Below are 21086 nucleotides of genomic sequence, written 5' to 3' on the forward strand. Positions count from 1 at the left end.
GACATAATCAAGAGCAGTTTCATTTGAGTGGTGAGGGTAGATCATATTGATCTTAATATGAATTCAAAGTGAGAAAGTGGACACAATAAAGGCAAAACTATTGGGGGCAGGGGGTTGGAAAAGAAGGGAGAAGAAAGACTGGAGGGCGGCTAGAAGGAATTCATATCTTATAAGCTGTGCCTACTCAGTTAACCCAAGGATTTTAGTTAAGATTCCTGAACTGCCCAGATAGCTTGGAGAGTTGCTCTGAACTGACACTCCCACATGCTGTGGTTGGCCAAACTAGGGAGAAGCTGGGGAGGAATATCAAAAGAGCTACCTGCTTCCTTAGTGTTCAACAGCAACAAAAAACCCTCTCCATCCCATCACCCCTACCCCAAAACTGCTACATCTGTAAGATTCATGAGTGGAAAGAAACAGTCAACCTAGCAGCAGGGCCAGAAGTGACCTTTCCTCGCATCTCTCAGGCCTTAAGATTCTCAATATGGTTCCACTTCCTGCCATTTTCCTCCTTTCTACTCAAATGTCCACCTATTTTCCTCTGAGGTTCTGGTTCAGGCTCAGGATTCTAGGAGCCTGTTCTTTACCTCCATCTCCTGAAGTTTAATAGCAGCAGCCCCAATTAGGTATGCACTTAAGCCAAACAAGACACTGTCTTCTGGTTCCAAGTGTTCTCCTCCATCTTGCGTAAATTCCAAGAAGCCTCTGAATCTATAACCAAACCATGACTCTTCCTGTCCTCTCCCTCGCAAATTACCCAAACTTCCTGTAAGTTGTCAAGGTTGGACTATGAGGCCCCAAGCAAAAACAAGAAACAGGAACTTGCCTATTGTTCCTTCCCCTTTTGATTAGTCCCACGCCTCTGCCTCCACCTATACCCTCCTCCACCAAGGCCTACAAGCTCCAGTTCTAGCTCCAGTTCTAGCTCTAATCATACTTGGTTCTCCAGATGTGGGGCTCTAAATCAGGACCTGAGAAGAAAGGAATCTAATTCACAACAGATACTCCCTTAAATCTCCAAACACACACTCTAAAAGTTACCTCAAATTAGTCAAAGTTCAGGCAGAGGTACCAAACAAAGAACTTCATAAAGTCCAGGTTACATCCCGGAAGATGGTAAGAGGGATTATGATAAACACAGCAGATGAGAAAGAAACATATAAATTAATGAGGGAATCTGGTATTTCCCTCCAGACAAGGCATCTGGACCCATTCCTCACAAATATCTTTCTTAAGGAACTTACTGACTTCATTCAACACCTATATCAGGCACCTACATATTCTAGATTCTATGAAAGGTACAAGAATGGAGAAAAGCATATACCCTACAAGGGATTACAGTCTACTGGGGGAGATAAGACACATATACAAATAACTACAATATGAGGTAGAAAGTGAAAACTTTCTATATAGCCAAAACTATATATATAGGCAAAATGCTGAAGACAAAACATGGAAGTAAGCTGGATCCCAGAAGAGGGAAATGAAACTGTTACTTACAGGATCATTCAATGTGGGTTTTAAAGTTACACAAAAGGAACTTCAAATCCTGATTCTGCCTCTTGCTTCTTCCAAGTCCCAGGTGTACCGTTTTAACTGCTGTGAGCCTCTGTTTTGTCACATATACCATGGGGGTAACAATATCTGTTTCGTAGAATTTCAGAATCCATGATTCACACATTTTTGAAGAGTTTACTACAGTATCCGGCACAGAGTCAGACTAGGTAAGGTGGAAGGGCCACGGCACAAACAGAGTTAACGCTCCTCCCCTCCCCACATAAGGCTATCTGGACCTAACTCATGCACGGGCAGCTGGGCCCCTGCTCTTTGTTCATCCATTGTGCCTATTAGTTCAGTTAGCTGCCCAGGTTAAATGGGAACCTGGTCAGGAGGTGCAAGGAGGAGACTCAAAGTGTGTGTATATGTGCCTGTTCATGTCAGGATAACATCTGGAAGCACACACCCAGCCTTCTGCTAGAAAGTGCAGCATTAAAATACAGGTAAAATTACAGACTGTACCATGTATAGCATGGTACTGAACCATGCTGTTTTTTTCGGACACAGGTGTCCGATAAATGTGTGGCAAATTGACATGACCCGATTCTGGTTGAATTCTCATAATCTGTCTCAATGGATCCATTTTTCAACAAGTGAACACAGGAGGAAAAAGACATCCAAGGTTAAAAACTGGTCTGAGGTGACAATCTGAGGGACTTCTATCTCCAGTCATGATGGAATAACAGGGACCAGATTTAGTCTCTCTCCTTAAACAATGAGAAAGCCAATTATAACATATGAAATAATAGTTTTCAGACATTCAACCACTGGCCAAAGTGGAAAAATCTCCTAAGACACAGAGCATCAGATGCAATCTTCAGAAGGATTTGGCCTTAGTAGTGGGACCATCCCAGCCCTAGACTAAAGGCTGTTCTGGACCCACCCTAACAAAGCAAGAAAACAAGCCTTGAAATGAAAGGATCGAACAAATTCCAAGTAACTGAATTGCTTCTGAGAACAAAGCCCAAAAGTACTGAAAGGAATACAAAAAGTTCGAGCACCCAGAAAAATAAAACTCACTATATCTAGGTTCAAATAAAAAAAAAAATTAACAGGAATGCAAAGAGGCAGAAAACTATGACCATAACGAGAATAATGAAACAAGAGAAATAGTCATAAAATTGACCCAATGACAGAATTAGTGGACAAGGATGTTAAAATCTCTATTGTAAATATACTCCATGTGTTCAAGAGAGAGGGGAAAGCACGAGCATGATGACGAAAGAAATGGAAGAGATAATAAAGACCCAAATTGAACTTCTAGAAGGAAAAATACAAATATCTTAAGGAAAAATATATAGGATAGGATTAACAGATTAGACACTGTAGAAGAAGAAAATCATGAACTCGAAAACAGAGCAAAAACTATCCAAAATGATACACACACAACATCAGTCAGTGGTGGGACACTATCAGGCAGCCTTACATATATATATATATATATATATATATATATATATATATATATATATATATGTATAACATACACACACAATGTGTGTGTGTGTTGGGGTGGGGTAGTAGACACAAAATTTTCAAGAAATAATGGCAGAAAATCTTCCAATTTGATGAAAACTATAAGCCCACAGATTCAAGAGCTCATCAAACCCCAAGAAGGACAAAAAGAAAACACAAGGCACACCATAGTCAAAATCCTGAAAACGAGTGATAGAGAAAATGTTAAAAGCAGCTGCAACAGGTGGGGGTAAGCAGAGACATACTGCCTTCAAAAGAGCATAGGATTATAGCAGGTTTATTATTAGAAACAATGCAACCCAGGAGGCAATGGAGCATCATGTTGAAAGTAGTGGGAAAAACGACAGTCTGGCACTGGTTAAGGAAAAACTGACAAGAACGATGAAGTTCCTATCACTAATGCTTTTTGTGCTCTGAAGTAACATTTTCATGGAGGCCTGTGTTGAGCATAAGATGGAGAGAGGAAGTGCTCAGTGGCCTTAAAAACATTTCTAAGTACAGTATCGTATGAAGAATGAAAAGAGGTAAAGACCCTTTCTTAGGTTCACGCAGAGGGGCACTTAACCATGTTTTATACCTACATATTCAGAACATTAAAGCCTGTAGTTCTTATGTAGACTTATATCAATACTGCTTAACACAAAGGTAAAGAGACAAGAAAGGTCTATCAGAGGATTCACCCCAGAGCAAAAGAAAATCAAGTTAGAAATAAAAAGTACATCTCATTAAGGAATGAGTTAGCCTTACCAGCACCAGGCCTGAGTAGGCGCCCTGCCTTCAGGTATACATATCTGCTGGTTAATGTGCCTGACTGGCCTCTACAGGTTCAGATGAAATGTTTTTTCAGAACGGAAGAGCGCTGCTTGAGCAGAAGTAGGTAAGAATAACTAAAGATATGAATGAGAGTTACTCAATTCTTAAGCTATGCAATCCAGCCCAGGGCAGCAAAATCTCCTCATTAAGTACCCTGGGCTGGCACCACATTCTTTAGAGTCCAGCCCGCACCTCTGCATCCTGGAAGGACCATTAAGGTGGCAATTTATCTGTCCCATGCATTGGCTGGTCTGGTCTCCCCACTAAACTGTACACTAAACTGTAAATGCCCTATGTAACCCTGTGACCAACATACAGTAAAAACAAACAAACAACAACAACAAAAAAAACAAAAACCCCAAGCGTAGGTGCCCAAGAGGGACCCTCCTCCCCAAAATACTTGTTGCCTGAACTAGAGGTTCTAAACTGGGGGCAATTTTAGCCCCCTCCCATGGTATCTGACAACATCTAGAGGTATTTTTGATTGTTATAACTTCGGGGGAGGTGATGCTACTGACATCTAGTGGGTAAAGGCCAGGGAGGCCACTAAACATCCTATGATGTTTCACAAAGAATTAAAGAAAACAAAGAATTCGTAACAAAGAATTATTTGCCCCCAAATGTCAACAGTGCTGCAGGTGAAAACCCTGGCATAAGTGAGTGAATGCTGAGTTGTAACAGACCCCAGTAGTTCCATCTTAGTTGTGCATATAGTGTAAAATTCCCTCACACCAAGAGGCTAGAAAGCCTCTTGTCCTAACACCTGTCCCCAGAACAACACTTTGATCCTCCCATAGTCCCTAACTCGGGCTCAGAGCCCCTCAGGGGAGGTTGGGAGTTCAGACACCTGGCTTTTAACTCCAGCTCTGCCACTAGCTAATTCTGAACATGTTACAAAACTTTTCTGGGCCCGTTTCCTCCTCAGTAAAACAGAGGGACTGGAAATGATAATTTAAGAGTTCCTCCAGTTCTAAAAGTTCTATTTGAAATGCTAGGTTTGGCCTTACCTATTTACAATAAGCCAAAGAGAAAGGGGAAAGATCCACTGTCTTACTGTGAGTATGCACACCCACGATCTGAAGGACAGAGGTTCTTATATTGTGGGAACCAAACTGGGCCAAGGGGAGCTCCAGAGAAGCCAGGAACTCAGGCACGAGCAAGGGCCATGGGAAAGGGCTCTGTAAACACTGGCTGAAAGGCCAGCCCAGGCCCTCAGGTTTAAACTATGAAAGTCTTTTACTAGCCTCCCTCCTGCCCTCCGCAGATCAATCTTTTTAATCAGTGTTAAGAGGAGGAGGAGGGGGAGGAGGGCGGCTTACTATTCAAACTATGTGTCATTGAACAGCAGCACAGGCAATCAGCTGGGAGCTTATTACAAACTTGCTGGACTCTCAGCCTCCATCCCTATCTCCTGAATCACAATCTGCATTGTAATAAAATTCCGCAGGTGATTCCTATGCTTGTTAAAGTTTGAGAAGTCCCAGCTTAGGGTATGCTGCCCTTCTGTCCTCTGCACTGTCACCTCTTCACTTGGTAAAGATGACTGTAAGACTCTATCTACATTCCCCCTATCCTACCTCCTGGTGCAGCTTGTGCACATGTATACGTACACACACACACACACAGCTCAAAACCTCCAAACCCAGAGTCAAGAGTGACAGGGACAGGTTACTTACTTTCCCCTTGCCTCTTTCTTATGTCCACACAAGGCCAGAAAGAGGCAAGACTTACACAAGCAAAATTAGAGCTTTTGTAAGTGACTCAGCCCACCCCCACTGTTCAAAGATTCCCTGGGAGGAGGGACAGAAAATGGGGTGGTGAACCCAAAGGTACAAACTCTGATGGGAAGAGTCTCATCATTTACATCTGAACAGAGACCAACAGGGGTCCAAGGTTTCATTTCTAAAGTTTGTTTTTTGCTTTTTTTGCTTTTTTCTTTTTGCTGCGGCTGTCTTACATTACATAAAGATTCTTGGGGGCTCAGGCTAAAGGGCAAGGCACACACACAGAGTAAACAAAAACACAGCAAGGGTTCTCCTAGCAGAGTGGTGGGGGGCAGCAGCTGGAACAAAAGCAAGACCTCAATGACGAGTAGCGTAACAGAGCACTGGAACAGAAGACAAAATGTGGGGAAAGGGGGCTGGACTCTGCTGAGTAGTCCGCGCAGTGAAGGAGATTAGGTTGCTGCTCACCCCTCACCCTACCCACTGTCACCAGCAGCAGATGGCCCAGCCCCAGGCAGCTGGCAGCGACAGCAATCTGCGCGTGCCTGCCTGCCCCTCCCTCAGGGCCGCAGATGGGGAAGAGCAGGGCAAAGTCCAGATCCATCCCAGGTCAAAGCAACACTGAGAAAGAGCACCCCCAGGGTGGGGTGGCAACATCACTTAATGCTTTGCCACACTGAGATGAACCTATAAAACAACTCTCAGCATTATCCAAGGTTCTCCTGCACCCACACACAGCTCATCAGAAAGAGGGCTTGGTAAGGTGGGGAAAACCCAGAACCCTGAGAGCACTAGATGTGTTGGCCCAGGAGGGGTCAGTTAATCATTCAGCATTTGCGTGCACATACCACATTCCAGGCACCGCACCGGCCAACTGGGGGTGCAGTGGTGACAGCACAGGGTCTCTGTCCTCAGGAAGCACAAGGAAACAGACATTAACACAGTGGGATAAGTGCTGAGCACAGAGGGATATGGCAGCACAGAGCAGGGGCACCCCACCAGTACAGGGGCAAACAGTGGTCTAAACTGACACTGACTGTAAGAAGGGGCACTCCAGGGAGAGGAACAGCATGTGCAAAAGCCTGGAGGCAAAAGAGAACTGGAAAGTGCAAGTTTTTCTGCCTTTTTGGCCTCTGGTCACCCTGACCAGGAGCAGACTCATGGGTCTGTGTGGGGATCCTAACACATTACTGTCTAAAGGAACCTGGGGTCTTGGGGTCATCTTGTAAAGTCCAATCTATCCATTTTAGGAGGGGAACTGAGGTCCAGAAAGGGGCCATGACTTGGCCAGGGACATGGCTTGCTGGCTGCCGAACCAGAACTCAGTTCTCCTACCTCTTCACTTAAGCAGAGTTCCCTCAAATATCCCCCAATCAGAATCCAACCACCAAGCTCCATCAGACCTAGTGCCAGCCCCAGCACTGTTCTCCACTGTGCTCTGTCCATTCGGAGTACCCAAGGCTCGGCTCATGTCCAGGCCTCTGCCAGATGAGGAAGTTCCACAGCATCAGCCTTCAGGAACTCCAGCGTGGCAGGAGCAACTCATGAAAAAGCAAGAGTGGCTACCTGCCTCTGCTGGAAAAGAGGCAGAAGGCATACACAGCAATAATCAAGGTAGGTTGTAGTTTTTGTTTGTTTTTGAGGGAAGGCTTAACAAAAATGGGCCCCCCCCTTGGAAATGAAGGAGGGTTGTTCAGAAAATTGGAGGGGACTCTCAGTCAACACAGAAACAGGAGATGAGTCTGAGTGACTGCCAAAGCAGGCAAGCTTAATTAAGACTCTCCTACCCTTTTCCCCAGGAAGCCCACCCCTCGTCTGGTTGATCATACTAAACAAGTTGTGAGAAGCAGTCATTTTAGAGAAGCTGAAGGCCTCCGTTGGCCTCGCCTTGGGGGATGGGCCAGCAGCCAGGGGGCCAAGCCACTGGAACTTCAGGGCACAGCTGCCCTTAGTGTCATAACTGCCTTCAACAGCACTTGCTGTTGGAGCACTTCATAGAGCACTTGCTCTATGAAGGTCCCTCAGCCTCCAGCCTGCCACCCACCCACTCTGGATCCGTGTGTGCACCCTGGAAGTACTCATTAGCTTTGCAAGTGTAACCTGCTATAGAATCTGAATAGAAGGCACAGTTACTCAACTGCAAAGCAGAATTCCTCCTCTTCTCATAACAAAACAAAGATGCATGCCAACAACCAGCTAGCTGGTGGAAACTGTGGAAAGAGGCTAAGGGGCACTAAAGCCCATTTACTAACCTCATCTAGATGCCTGGCAAACCTCTGCTCCAAGGCCTTAAAGCATCAGTATGATGAAAACATCCTCAAGATCAGAATTCTTGCCTATCCCAAATGCCCTTGGATACCACCTCTGACCTCATATCCAAGTACAATCCTGGCTTTGAGTACCAGTGCCAGACTTACTCAGGGGCTGAACAGCAATGTTTGGTCTAATACAACAAAGGGACCATAATGGGTACCTTGCGTCCTAAATTCCTTCATATCTGCCACAAGGAACCTCTGGGTGGAGAGGGGGGTGTATGTGTGGGGGGGGGGGGGATGTGCGCGCACGCGCGCCTGTGTGCACTGGGGGATAACACTGTAGCCAGACTTCCTTTTCTTTCATCCAAACAGCAACTCTTAAGAACTTGCCTTCCTGAAAGACAAATGCACTTCATTTCCAAACATCACTGACAGAACTTCTTGTTTTCTCTCTCTCTGCTTTTTAAAACAGATGAATGCTCCCCTAGGGAAAAAGCAGCTGTAAATACAGGAGAGGGTAGAAAAAGAATCCTGCTATGAGTTCCAGAGGAACCATTATACCATTGTAAAAAGCATTCTCAAAAGAACAACACACCCAATCCAAACAGAAAACACACTTCATTCAAAGTACTTCTCTCAAGTATAACCTTTGGGCAGATGATCTCTCTATAGGCAAGGCTGTTTCTTCCTCTACTCAACACCATGACCTTCATATAATGAGTTAGTGATTTTCTTCCCAGGAGACTTGGAAAGAACTAGCTCACAACTAAATGTATCTGCTACTTAGTGCCTATCATCATCATCACCATCATCGCCATTATCATCATCAAAGGGCTAAATTTCATTTCCAAACTGTTATAGAAATTTAAGCAAATATAAGCCATTGTTTTTAGGCAGACTGAGACCACAGTATTTACTAGCTGAGAACAGGATAAGAAGAAGGAATAAATCGGAAACAGGCAGCCTGGCTTCTGCACTTGTTACTTTCCAAAAAGAATACCATTTTTCAAAGGCTCAGAATTCTGAGAAATCACCCACTGGCTTATTATACCCCTCCATCCAACAGTAATGAGGCTGCCACCTCGAAACCCATTTGCCAAAAATAAAAGATCTAAAGAGGTGTTTCAGAGAAAGTTTGTGAGAAGAAAATTCAAGCTGGTTTTATTTTCATATAAGCTACAATTAAATGGCTTTGCCTTTGCAACCACACTTCCTACCTCGAATTCCAGTAAGTTTAGAAGTGCCCCATAGACTTAAACTGGATTGCAGGGAATTCAGCTGGCTAAAACTGGTCCCAGCCTACAGCCATATTAGTAACTAACCTGTTTCACAGTCCTAGATGGGTCTGAGAAATAAAAGGGGATTGAGGAGAGGGTAGGCGCAATGCTTAAAATTCTGCCGAAGTCAGAGAAGGAAGACACTGCTTTTAATTTCATGTAAGATTCTATTGTTAGAAGGGAAAATGCAACATAAGCTATAAGCTCCATCAGTGACAAAGCAAAGAAAGAAAATGCTTGTATTTGCAGAATACATTCATACCCCCAAATTTCCCAGAGAAATCAATACAAATGCCATTAACACAAATAAATCAAATCCTGAGTCCAACAGGTCTGCTCACTGTTGCCCCTAATTGTCTGGGTTTTTTTTAGCTATAAGCTTCCCTATTGGCCAGGCACCTTTCATCCTGCTTTTGGGAAGATTCACCACACAGGCATCTGGCCTCACAATTCCCCAAGAACCCTGGTAACCTTCTAGTATGAGCACATTTTCCATGTTAACCATGATTTCAAGAATCTCAGAATGAGACAAACTCTTGGGTGACAAGCCTGACCCTTCCAGGTCTTGGTTTCCAGAGCCCTAGAACTTCTCCTGGATGGTCTTTGGGCCTCCAGTCCCTATTCTGCTCCAGACCCTGCAGAATTCTGCTAGGAACTATACTCTGAAAGCACTGTCAGATCACCTTTCACCTCTAGTGGGTCACCTCTGTCTACCCCATGCAGCATCATTTCCTGTCAGTCCTTTATCTATAGCTTGCAAAATGCAAAGAAGGCAAAGGTCCCACCCAACTTCAGGGTAGCTGGGGAGGCTGCAAACCCAGACAGCAAACAATCAAGGCACACAATAAGGCAGGAGTATCTATTTCAGTATTCCATGTGGGTGCAATAAAATGCTAAATCATGAGGTATGAATAATTAGAAAATAAGGAAGAACAAGCAGTAGGTACTTGTAAGTAAAGGACAAAATAATGAAAACAAAAACCAGGGTCTGAACCAAGACAGTCAAAGAGGACCTTAAGAGGAAGGAAGGAAGGAAGGAAGGGAGGGGTGCCTGGGTGGCTCAGTCAGTTAAGCGTCCAACTCTTAGACTTTGGCACAGGTCAAGAGCTCAGGATCATGAGATGGAGCCCCGAGCCCCGTGTGGGGCTCCGGACTCAGCAGGGAGTCTGTTTCTCTTTTTTTTTTTTTTTAAAGATTTTATTTATTTATTTGAGAGAGAGAGAACACGTGAGAGGGGGGAGAGTCAGAGGGAGAAGCAGACTCCCTGCTGAGCAGGGAGCCCGATGTGGGACTCGATCCCGGGACTCCAGGATCATGACCTGAGCCGAAGGCAGTCGCTTAACCAACTGAGCCACCCAGGCGCCCTGTTTCTCTCCTTTTGCCTCTCCTGCACAGGTGCATGCTCTCTAAAAATAAATAAATCTTTAAAAAAAAGAGAAAGGAAGGGAGGAAGGGAGGGAGGGAGGGAGGGAGATCTGACCTGAAGGGAGGGAGACCTGAAAGCTGAATAAGTATGGAGAAAGAAGGAATTTCTCAGGCCGGAAGGCTGAAGTAAGCAAGATATAAATTGGGGGGTGGAGGAGGAGGAGGTGGGGAAAAGAGAGAGGAAGAGGCCAAGAATCAGAGAAAAACAGAAAGAAAAAATCCATTTGAGATTCTCCAGGGCATGGGACAATTCTTAGGGCTTCCCTATATCTATCCCTCGCAGACTCCAGTTATTCCACAAAGTATTAAGTATTCAACTGGATACTTATAGGAAAGCCACTTAGTGCAGCCATGAAAAACAGGCAGAGAAATTCTGCTTTGATGAGTAGGCAGTAGGAGCCAATGAACGTTCTGGAGCAAGAAACACGACCTAAGCCAACTGAACAAGAATTTATTAAAAGCCTACTATGTAAGGGGCACCAGAATACTTAGTCCTTGCCCTCAAAGGGCACTGCCACCATGGAAAGGGATGGTTAATACCACCTCCCACACATGCAGGGCTTCATTCTCTTACCTAATCTCACGAGATAAGAACAATGTTCACGGGAGATGAACCTGGCAAGAAAGACTAAAGCAGCCTAAGAGGTTAGACAGATGATGAGGTCTGGTCAGGAGAGTGGTGACAAAAACCTACAGAGGTAAGAATTGGCAGGGGCTGGTTACCGACTAGAAAGGAGGGGATCAGTGAGGGGAATCATTATGACAAAGAAGTCAGAGAGCAGGAAGACTTGGGTTTCAATTCCCAGATGGTGACATTATTTCAAGCCAGGCTTTCACCCTCCTCCTGCCCGCCGAATGCTAAGGTCAATCAGCTCAGCCATTCTCCTATTTCTGGGAATGGGGGTTACACATTCCATCCCTCCCATCTGCCCACGGTCTTTCAAGCTAGTTGTGATTTCCTGTAATTCCTATTTGCAAGGAGGTGAGGGGGATCGATAAGAAGAGTTGACAATTCCTTTGTCCATCACAATGGTGATAAATATATCTCAATAGTCCTGCACTAAAATTTTACTGGCAGCTCTTATTCTGGGAAGAAGAGAAAGGGGGGAGGAAGCATTATGTTTAAAAAGCCCTGAGGCAGTGCTCTCCTTAACAATGAGTTCTCCTAGGCAGAACCTCCCTAGCTCTATTTAGTGAGAGACAGGGCTGAGACAGAGAAGCATCCACCCTAAGAGCCAGTACCAGTTCCTACAGAGAAAAGAGGCCCAAGAACCCTCAGCACCTGGCTATATGAAAAATGAGCACAAAATCAGGAGAGCAGAAGCAACATAAACCAGGCCACAAATGCCTGAACACACAGCACAGTGGAAACAAGTAGCTGGACTTCCACATAACTGCTCTGAAAGGGAGAGGACACTTGGGGACAAGGGTGTGGCCAAGTGCTTGTCCCAAAGTGGGGCTGCCCACTGTAAGGCTGAGCCACAGGAGGGCCACCTTGGCTCCCAGAAATGTGGTCCTTCTCTCCAAGACCCTGCCGGCCATTCTGCCATCCCTGACCATCCTAGACAGAAGGAGCATGGTAACAGGGGAAAGGGAAATCGCAGGTGATTTTCTCCCTCCATGACTGCTAGTACCTGCGCTTCCTAAACTCTCCTCAAGAAGTAAGTAGAACTTGAGATTTCCCAAGTTTTTTAAAAAGAAGTTAACAGGGAAAATGAATTTGAGATGTGTACTTTACAAAGGAAAAGTGCAATCTAGCCCTCTTCGCTATTAAACAAGAACAAAGGGGGAAAAAGTGCAGATTGAATGAAGAACACTTGTTGGTGAAAGCAACTTGGTGGCTTCTCTGACATTTTCTAAACAAGCACTTCCCTCCCACCTGTGACAGATTCTGACAGCTTGAGCACAGTCATCCTTCACAAAAGGCCCTCAAACAACTAAAATAAAACTAGGGTGTGACCTGAGAATATCTGTTATGGCAAAGCATTTTCCCAGTGCTCTGTTTAGGCTTCTTATGGATGGCAAAAGGCCTTTTTATAAGCCTGTGGCCTGGCTGTGTCACGGAGGAGAGGGATGTTTTGTCAATCTGAAGGAATAGTTTCTATAACTGGGGTGGTCAGACTCCCAATGACATGGACGCTCAGTACAGTAATAATAGCATCATTATTATTAACTGGCACTTGACTGCATAATCATTGTGCATGGATCTAAGCATTTTCCATCCAATATTTGATTTAATCCTCACAACAACCTTAAAAGGTAGGTATTATGATTATCTCCATTTTTAGACAAGGCACAGAGAAGTTAAATAACTTGCCCAAGGTCATTACAGTTAGCAATTCATGACACCAAGCTTACAAACTAAGCAGTCTCACCCCAAAGCACACAATCTTGGTAGAGGTTCACATTTATTCCGTATTAGATTAATGTAATTCATTTTAAATATTAAAATGATCCTGGATGTATTATGGAAGAGGAGGCAAAATTCCCATTCATTATAAAAGAAAACAGGAAGCCTTGAAGACTGTTCACGCTGCCGCTTGCAGCTCTATACCCTCTCGAGGTGGACTTGGACCAGAACCTGAGCAGAAGGAAGTTCTTTACATGTCATTCGACAGGACCCCACCCACAAAGGAACTGATTCCCTACATGTAAGGTGGGTCAGGTGATTCTAACTAAGCACACTTTGAGAAACACTGCTTTGGGGCATTCTAGAAACTTCTGAAGCTGCTGCAAATTTGGGAACTAGGTCATCAGATGTTGAAGGCTAATTCCCCTGAACTGCTAATGAGACAGGCACCGCATGTTAAAAAAGCTGTTTAAAGAGTGGAGTGGACTGAAACAGGAATTCAGAGACATTAACTCCCAGAGCTCTTTACAGACTTGCATCTAGTGGAGAGACTGCCCTCTCCACGATGTGCATATATGTTTGTTCCCAATCTTGCTGAGATAACTTGGCCAGAAGGTGCCTCAAAAATGAGCTTGATTTCTCTGGAAAATAACGGTCAAAGACGGATACACTGCGTATTAGTGTTCAAATTCAGATATCCCTAATAGAAACTTCAACAGAAAAAGGCTGAGAGGGGTGGCTCAGTGGTTAAGTGTCTGCCTTTGGCTCAGGTCATGATCCCAGGGTCCTGGGATCGAGCCCCACATCGGGCTCCCTGCTCAGCGGGAAGCCTGCTTCTCCCTCTCCCACACCCCTGCTTGTGTTCCTGTTCTCGCTCTCTCTCTAATAAATAAATAAAATCTTAAAAAAAAAAAGCTGAGAGGGGAAGAATGTTTGTTTGTTTGTTTGTTTAATGTTTGTTCTTTAAAAGCACACAGGACTTTGTGCAACACAAAGCACGTTGCCTGGGTCTTTGCACTCATTTGTAAATTGAATAAAGATGTACTCGATTTAGGGTTGGCCTCTCTGTCTTTTAGTCTGTCAGTTACGTGCCCATCCACATAAGTGAGCTCACCAATTTTGTCCTTCCTCCTTGGCTTAAATTATTTATTTCAACTGCATTACTATACGAGAAACATGGCTCCAAGTTCAGAACCGGTTTCAGTAATTTAATGAAGTTGTGTAGAAATGCTAATGATTTCTTGGGCACCAGGCTGACCTTTCCCTGCTCCTTTCTAGTTTCTGAGGGTAAGTCCTGGCTGCTGCCTCCCCTTGTGGTAGGATGCCCTCTCCTCCTGGATTTCCACAGGGTCTTAACAGAGGCTGGTTCTGCTACTTACCAGCCATGCCAATCTAGAAAGGTTTTTTTTAATCCAATTTGGCATTAAATCTCACAACCATAAAAAGGGTATAAGCAACCTACTTCAAAGTTGCTGTGAAGATTAAATAAGCTAATACAAATAAAGCACTTAGAACAGTGCCTGACATGTAGAATGCACTCCATACACGTTATCTTTTATTATGAGTCTTCCTTGTAATGTTAAGAAAGATTTACATGAATCTAGAGCTTTATACTTTTCAAAGCAGTCTCAATTGATTATTGCTACAATCAGTCCTCACAACAGTCAGACAAGACGGAAAGTGTATGAGCATTTTCTGCTATAAGGAAGAACTCATTATCCCCCTAGATTTGGAGCTGGAGACCTGTCACAGTCATCTTTGTATTCCACCCCCATACATACTAGCATGAATCAATAAATTAATGTTGAATTGGACTGAATGTAGGGTTTGGCCATGCTATCAACAGAGCAATCCTAGCCTTGTGACAAGGAGCTAGGGAACAAATTAGAATCATTATTCTAGGGAATTCCTGGCTACCCTGAACACAGAGACAAAAGGGCCACCTTTCCCAGTCCTGATTCCAACTCATCTTTGAGAAGCATCTGCAGGAGAGGGAGCAGCCAAAGGTCACTTAGAGGTAAACGGCCGAAGTGTCCATGCACAACCTCTGAGGCAGCAGAGAACCAGGATAATATAACGGGGCATTACCCAGCCCCTCCTGCTGGGCCAAATGGGGACCCATAAATGGGGCATCTCAAAGGCAGGCAATGCTGCCTTCCCTAAATGAAACGGGAGTTGCCTTTCAGTAGAGTACAGGCCAGTCAATAAACACCAGGGATTAAAAGGCTTCCTGTGGGGCCAACTGCCACCTGCCTAAATACAGAGACTATCTGGTCTCCCAGACCCTAAACAAACCCCACAGAGCATCCCTGAGGGAAAAGCTGCCATCATTCAACAGTATACGCGCCCCCCTCCCCACCAGTGATACTTTTTTTCTTTCCACTTCGGTTTATTTTTGCTCACCGACCCCTCCTTCCCAGACCTTCACCCAGGACCATCCACTCCCATGCATCCCTCCACTGCAGCTCCCACCTGGCCCTGACCTCCTCTCTCCAGGTATTTGTTCTCTGTCTCCCTCACCACCTCATCCTTCACCCCAACTTTCTAACCCACATATGTTATAGCTGCCCTGAAAAACACAGGCTTTGGAATCACTCCAGCCTTGGTTCTACCTCCAACAGAGTAATTTATAGTACTTAACTTTTTAGGGCTTTTCTGATCTAGAAAGTGAAGACAAGCCCATGAGAGTACAGCACCTAGCACAGTACCTGGCACCCAGCATGCACTCAGTACTTCCTGCCTTGTCCCACTCTCCACATTTTTCTTCTTTCTTTCCTGGGTTTCGTGACTCTGACTGTCACTGTTCATAGGTATTATATGTGTTACATACATCCAAATGTCTTAACCCAAAGGAAGGGACTCAAATGATGAAAATTTTAGTCACCAAGGTTAACCATGTAGCAGGTGCATTCTAGGACAAGGTCCCATCAGCAACCTTCAAATTACACTAGAGATAAGACTGGTTACCTTATACGTCCCCACCATAAATGGCCCATTTGGTGAAGAAAGTAACCAGAGGGGACAGAAAGACACAGAGCTGAGGGTCACTTATGGCCAGCAAAGGATAAATAAAGGCCTCCGTTGAAAATAGAGCTACCCTACAACCCACCAACTGCACTACTCCTGGAGATACAAATGTAGTGATCCAAAGGGGCACCTACACCCCAATGTTTATAGCAGCAATGCCCACAACAGCCAAACTATGGAAAGAGCCCAGATGTCCATCGACAGAAGAATGTATAAACAAGATATGGTACATGTGCATACAATGGAGTATCACCTAGCCATCAAAAAAATGATATCTTGCCATTTGTAATGACGTGGATGGAACCTAGAGGGTATTATGCTAAGCGAAGTAAGTCAATCAGAGAAAGACAATTATCAAGTGATTTCACTCATATGTGGAATTTAAGAAACAAAACAGAGGACCATAGGGGAAGAGAGGGAAAAATAAAACGACAAAAACAGAGAAGGAGACAAACCATAAGAGACTTAAAAAAAAAAAAAAAGATTTCATTTACTTATTTGTCAGAGAGAGAGAGTGAGCGAGCACAAGCAGGGGGAGCGGCAGGCAGAGGGAGAAGCAGGCTCCCCACTGAGCAAGGAGCCCAATGTGGGACTCTATCCCAGGATCCTGGGATCATGACCTGAGCCGAAGACAGATACTTAACTGACTGAGCCACCGAGGTGTCCCCCATAAGAGACTCTTAATCAAAGGAAACAAACAGGGTTGTTGGAGGAGGTAACTGGGTGATGGACTTAAGGAGGGCATGTGATATAATGAGCACTGGGTGTTATATGCAACTGATGAACCACTGACCTCTACTTCTGCAACTAATAATGCACTATATGTCAATTAATTGAATTTAAATTTAAAAAGATTTTTAAAAAGGCCTCTGTAAGGTAAGGGCAGCACTCTCACATGCAACTAAAACCCCAAAAGAAAGCTTCCCATCATTCCACATTTACATGTAAAAATGTTTAATTAATTCTGTCAGCAAGAACAGCTGCCAGTTTCACTAGAAACACCATCTGGTTCATTTCTGATAAGGCCCAGGCACAACTTCACATAGGCCAGAGACTGCCTACAATATGGTTCCCAAAAGGTGGCATCCTAGATGACAGCTCCAAGGCAGTGTGCCATTCCTCTCTCCCTGGTGCTCGGAAGCTGCTCCTGCAAGTTCACGATTAGGCCTGAAATAAACCCAGAGCTTCATTCTTTTATATGTATCTCCTTCAGATCTTCCAGGCATCACCCTGGCTAACTCAACATAGGGTCTTAAGACAAGTCACCCAGTTCCTCTGTGCCTCACTTCCTGTAACTCTGAAGTGGGCACATGCTCCACCTCACTTCCAGACACGAACCAGAACTAACTTAAGCAGGTCTGCTTTCAAAAACCAGATAAATACTACAGAAACATGGCAAACAGCCTGAACAACTTGTATTTCAGAGGGGCTTTCATAAAGTGGGTGCCAGGGTGGCTTCTCCACTGTAGAGTCTCATTTTGCAATTAGCTAAGATTAAGAGGGTCCTTTCCACAAGGTCTTTAAGCTCCTCCAAGGATCTTCCTTTTGCCAAGCCAACAGGAAGCACTTTGATGTACTTCACTAGAGGCCTTTAGGCAGCCACAAATAAGGAAAAGAAAGCAGGCTGGAAATCTAGAGCAGACTCGTCTAGAGGTGCACAGACTTGACTGGTATTAAGTATTTAAAAGTGATTGCCTCAATAGCAGGGCCCTTCAGATCCTGATGTGGAATTATACAATGTGGATGCAATACTACAGCAAGTATATATTCCAAAGAAGATGGAATACAAGGTTTGCCAGCCACCACTAAATGCAAATTTGGAAAAGGGTGTATTTGAAACACACGAAAACAACGTCAAAACTATGAAGTGTGGGGCGCCTGGGTGGCTCAGTCATTAAGCGTCTGCCTTCAGCTCAGGTCATGATCCCAGGGTCCTGGGATCCAGCCCCACATCAGGCTCCCTGCTCCGCGGGAAGCCTGCTTCTCCCTCTCCCACTCCCCCTGCTTGTGTCCCCTCTCTTGCACTCGCTCTGTCAAATAAATATTTAAAACAAAACAAAAAAACAAACAAAACTATGAAGTGCAAGAATGTGTATACATACATATACTCCTTCCAGGCCACTAGGCAAATTTAGGTGGCTGTAACTTTTGACATTGCATTGCATTTTTTACCAGATGGTAAGTACTTCATGACCCCTATGAAGAAGGGAGAAAGGCCAATGTTGTAAAGTCTGATGAAGAGAAAACCAAAGAGGTAAGGGTGAGAAGTGTACTGTACAAACCCAAAGTGAAAAAGTGGTGGCATCAGCTCTGACCCCCTAAGTTTGGTGATGAGGATCTCTCACTTTCTGGAAACAATTCTGGGTAGAAATCACTCAGAGCCCTCTCCTCCCCCTCCCACATCAAAATGTGAATATACAGAACAGGAGCCCACAGCACAAAGCTTAAAACCTATTTCCCACCAAGTCTAACTTCAGCGCAACCATTCAGTCTCACAAACAGGCAGAAGATACTTATTTATGGAGCAGGTAGGAAGTCGCAGGCAGCACCAAAGTGGTATGGAGAGAGGCCTTCCCCTAGGGAGGCTTAGCCCATCCCTGTGCAGGCCTTACAGGATGAAGGAAGGAGAGGTGAACAGACTCTGGGCTGTGAGGCTGTCGGTGTGGACTCCAGCGGGAGGGCAGTTAACAGAGAAGGCCATTTTCTGCTGCTAATTCAACATGGCCTCAAGACAAGTCACCAAACCACTCTGTGCCTCACTCTCTGTAACTCTGAAGTGGGCATTAACTCCACCTCACTTCCAGCACAGCTGTGAGGATAACAGCTGATAGAAGTTAGTATTTACTAAGCACTAACCACGTGCCAAATACCAGGCTACCCGCTTGATATGTCTGCTCCAAACCCTATATGTAGTAGATACTACTATAAACCCCCATTTTCAGTTGAAGAAACTGGGGCTTAACAAAGAGACTTACCCAAAGCCACATAAGGCAGACTGAAAATTTAACACTACAAAAGCAAGGGTCGACCATGAATTAATTAATATCACTTCTTCCCCAAATAAACTGCCATTTGAGTACTTTTTAGTTGTCAGGCACTGTACCTGGTTTTAAAGATCCAGTTTTGGGGCACCTGGGTAGCTCAGATGGTTAAGTGTCTGCCTTCGGCTCAGGTCATGGTCCCAGAGTCCTGGGATCGAGCCCCACATCAGGCTCCCTGCTCAGTAGGAAGCCTGCTTCTCCCTCTCCCACTCCCCCTGCTTGTGTTCCCTCTCTCACTGTGTATCTCTCTGTCAAATAAATAAATAAAATCTTAAAAAAAAAAAGATATGGCCTAAAAAGAAATAAAAATAAATATCCCGTTTTATCTGATTTTCATAATTATCCCATGAAGGGGTACTTTTAAGCTATATATGCCAAGACTCAAAAATTCAAATGACACAAAAAGAAAGTTTTAGAAATTATAATTTTCCTGTTACCCTTCAACACCCTCAAATCCTCCACAGCAAGTAATCATTAATATTTTGGTAGCTACCTTCCTGGAGACAAATACTGTTAAAAAGTACCGTCTCCATTTTACAAAGGACAAAAATGAGGGCCATAGAGGTTAAACTTAGCTCAAGGCATAGAGCTGGCAAATGGCTGAGGTGACAGTGAAAGCAGGATTGGTCTGAACCCAAGGCCTGCTATCTTCCCCTTGCCTCCCACTCAGTACCCACTTCTTAAAACAATCGCCATTTTCATTCACCAAAGGAAAGGGGGAAACTGTGCCTGGCTCACAGCCAGTCTTACTCCTCCACTTTCCCAACGACATGGAAAAACAGGGCTGTCTAAGCACACCCTGCCCCAATAACATCAGCACTGCTTTATGTTTCTCCAAATCTAAGCCGTCCTGGGTGAGATGGGACCTTCACTTCCAGCTTCCTCCCTGCCCTCACAGACGCATCTTTGCCTCTGAAAACAAGGGCAGGACACTAGGGAAGAGGCGGTTAAGCCTTGCCTACAGGAAACCCGAGATCCCCTTGTCTGCAGAAAAAGGAAGGATGTTCCTACAGGAGCCCTCACAAGTTCTCAGGCGAAGACAGTCCCCCTTTGTAAACAGTTTTTACAGAGTTGCTCAAAATCCCCATTACTGAGTCCTTAAGACCCAAAGAACTCAGAACTTCTTCTCTGGCTTACCCCCTGGCTTACCCCCAACTGGACCTTCTAATAACCCCCAAACTGCATGGATTCCTAGATACCAAGGTTTTGACCCTATGGTCTCTCCCCTCCTCCAAAAATAAAAATAAAAGCCCCTCAGACAATACAGGAATGCTTTTCTTTAGTTAGGAAATGAAAGCTGCCTTTCAAATTTTGTACACTTCCACATTTTTGTCCCAACTGTACATAAAAACATACTGACCTTGAGAGTACCTATGCTGAGATGGGGTGGGGGAAAAGGAAAGGGTTGTTGTATTGTTTTTCATGAGAAAGTTAAGATTTATCAAATCTGCAATTCCAGGAGGTTTCCTATTTCCCAGCATGTGGTACCAATGTTTGATTCAGCCCGAGCCCCGAGCTGACTCAGTGTCACTATTTACAAGCACAGTGGCTGCTAAATGTCTACCCGTTACCAAAGGCCTTGGCTTTCCCATTCGTAAAACGGGACTAAAATCTTCCTCACGGTATGATAGGACATCTTACGTGAAAGCACTTTGTAAAATGAAGAAATCTGTACTGCTATTAATATGGCTGCCCAGTGTGCAAAGTAAACACAGCGGAGACTTATATTTTTTTTAAGATTTTTTTTTCTATTTATGTATTTGAGACAGAGAGAATGAGAGAGAGAGCACATGAGAGGGGGGAGGGTCAGAGGGAGAAGCAGACTCTCCGCCGAGAGGGGAGCCCGATGCGGGACTCGATCCAGGGACTCCTGGATCATGACCTGAGCCGAAGGTAGTCACCTAACCAACTGAGCCACCCAGGCGCCCAACACAGCGGAGACTTAAACCAGCCCTTCCAAAAACAAAAAACAAAAAACCAGCCCTTCCATCCTCAAGGGGCTTAAAAATCTATGAATGAAAAAGACAAACCAAAATAGAGAACATTTGTTAGGCTGTGTGCTGCAAAGAATCCCTGCGGGGAGATGATTAAATGGGAAAGAGCATTCAATAAATACTCGTTCAATTAATAAATGAATTCTG

General features: G+C 44.5%; 1 protein-coding gene across 2 annotated transcripts in view; it reads right to left on the minus strand.

The window, feature by feature from the left end:
* The window catches only part of SUSD6 (sushi domain containing 6), a 93240-nt gene that overhangs the window by 61715 nt on the left and 10439 nt on the right, over nucleotides 1-21086 (minus strand). The gene's annotated exons all lie outside the window — the stretch shown is intronic.

The sequence above is a fragment of the Zalophus californianus genome, chromosome 6 (assembly GCF_009762305.2).
Source record: "Zalophus californianus isolate mZalCal1 chromosome 6, mZalCal1.pri.v2, whole genome shotgun sequence".
Taxonomy (NCBI): Eukaryota; Metazoa; Chordata; class Mammalia; order Carnivora; family Otariidae; genus Zalophus; species Zalophus californianus.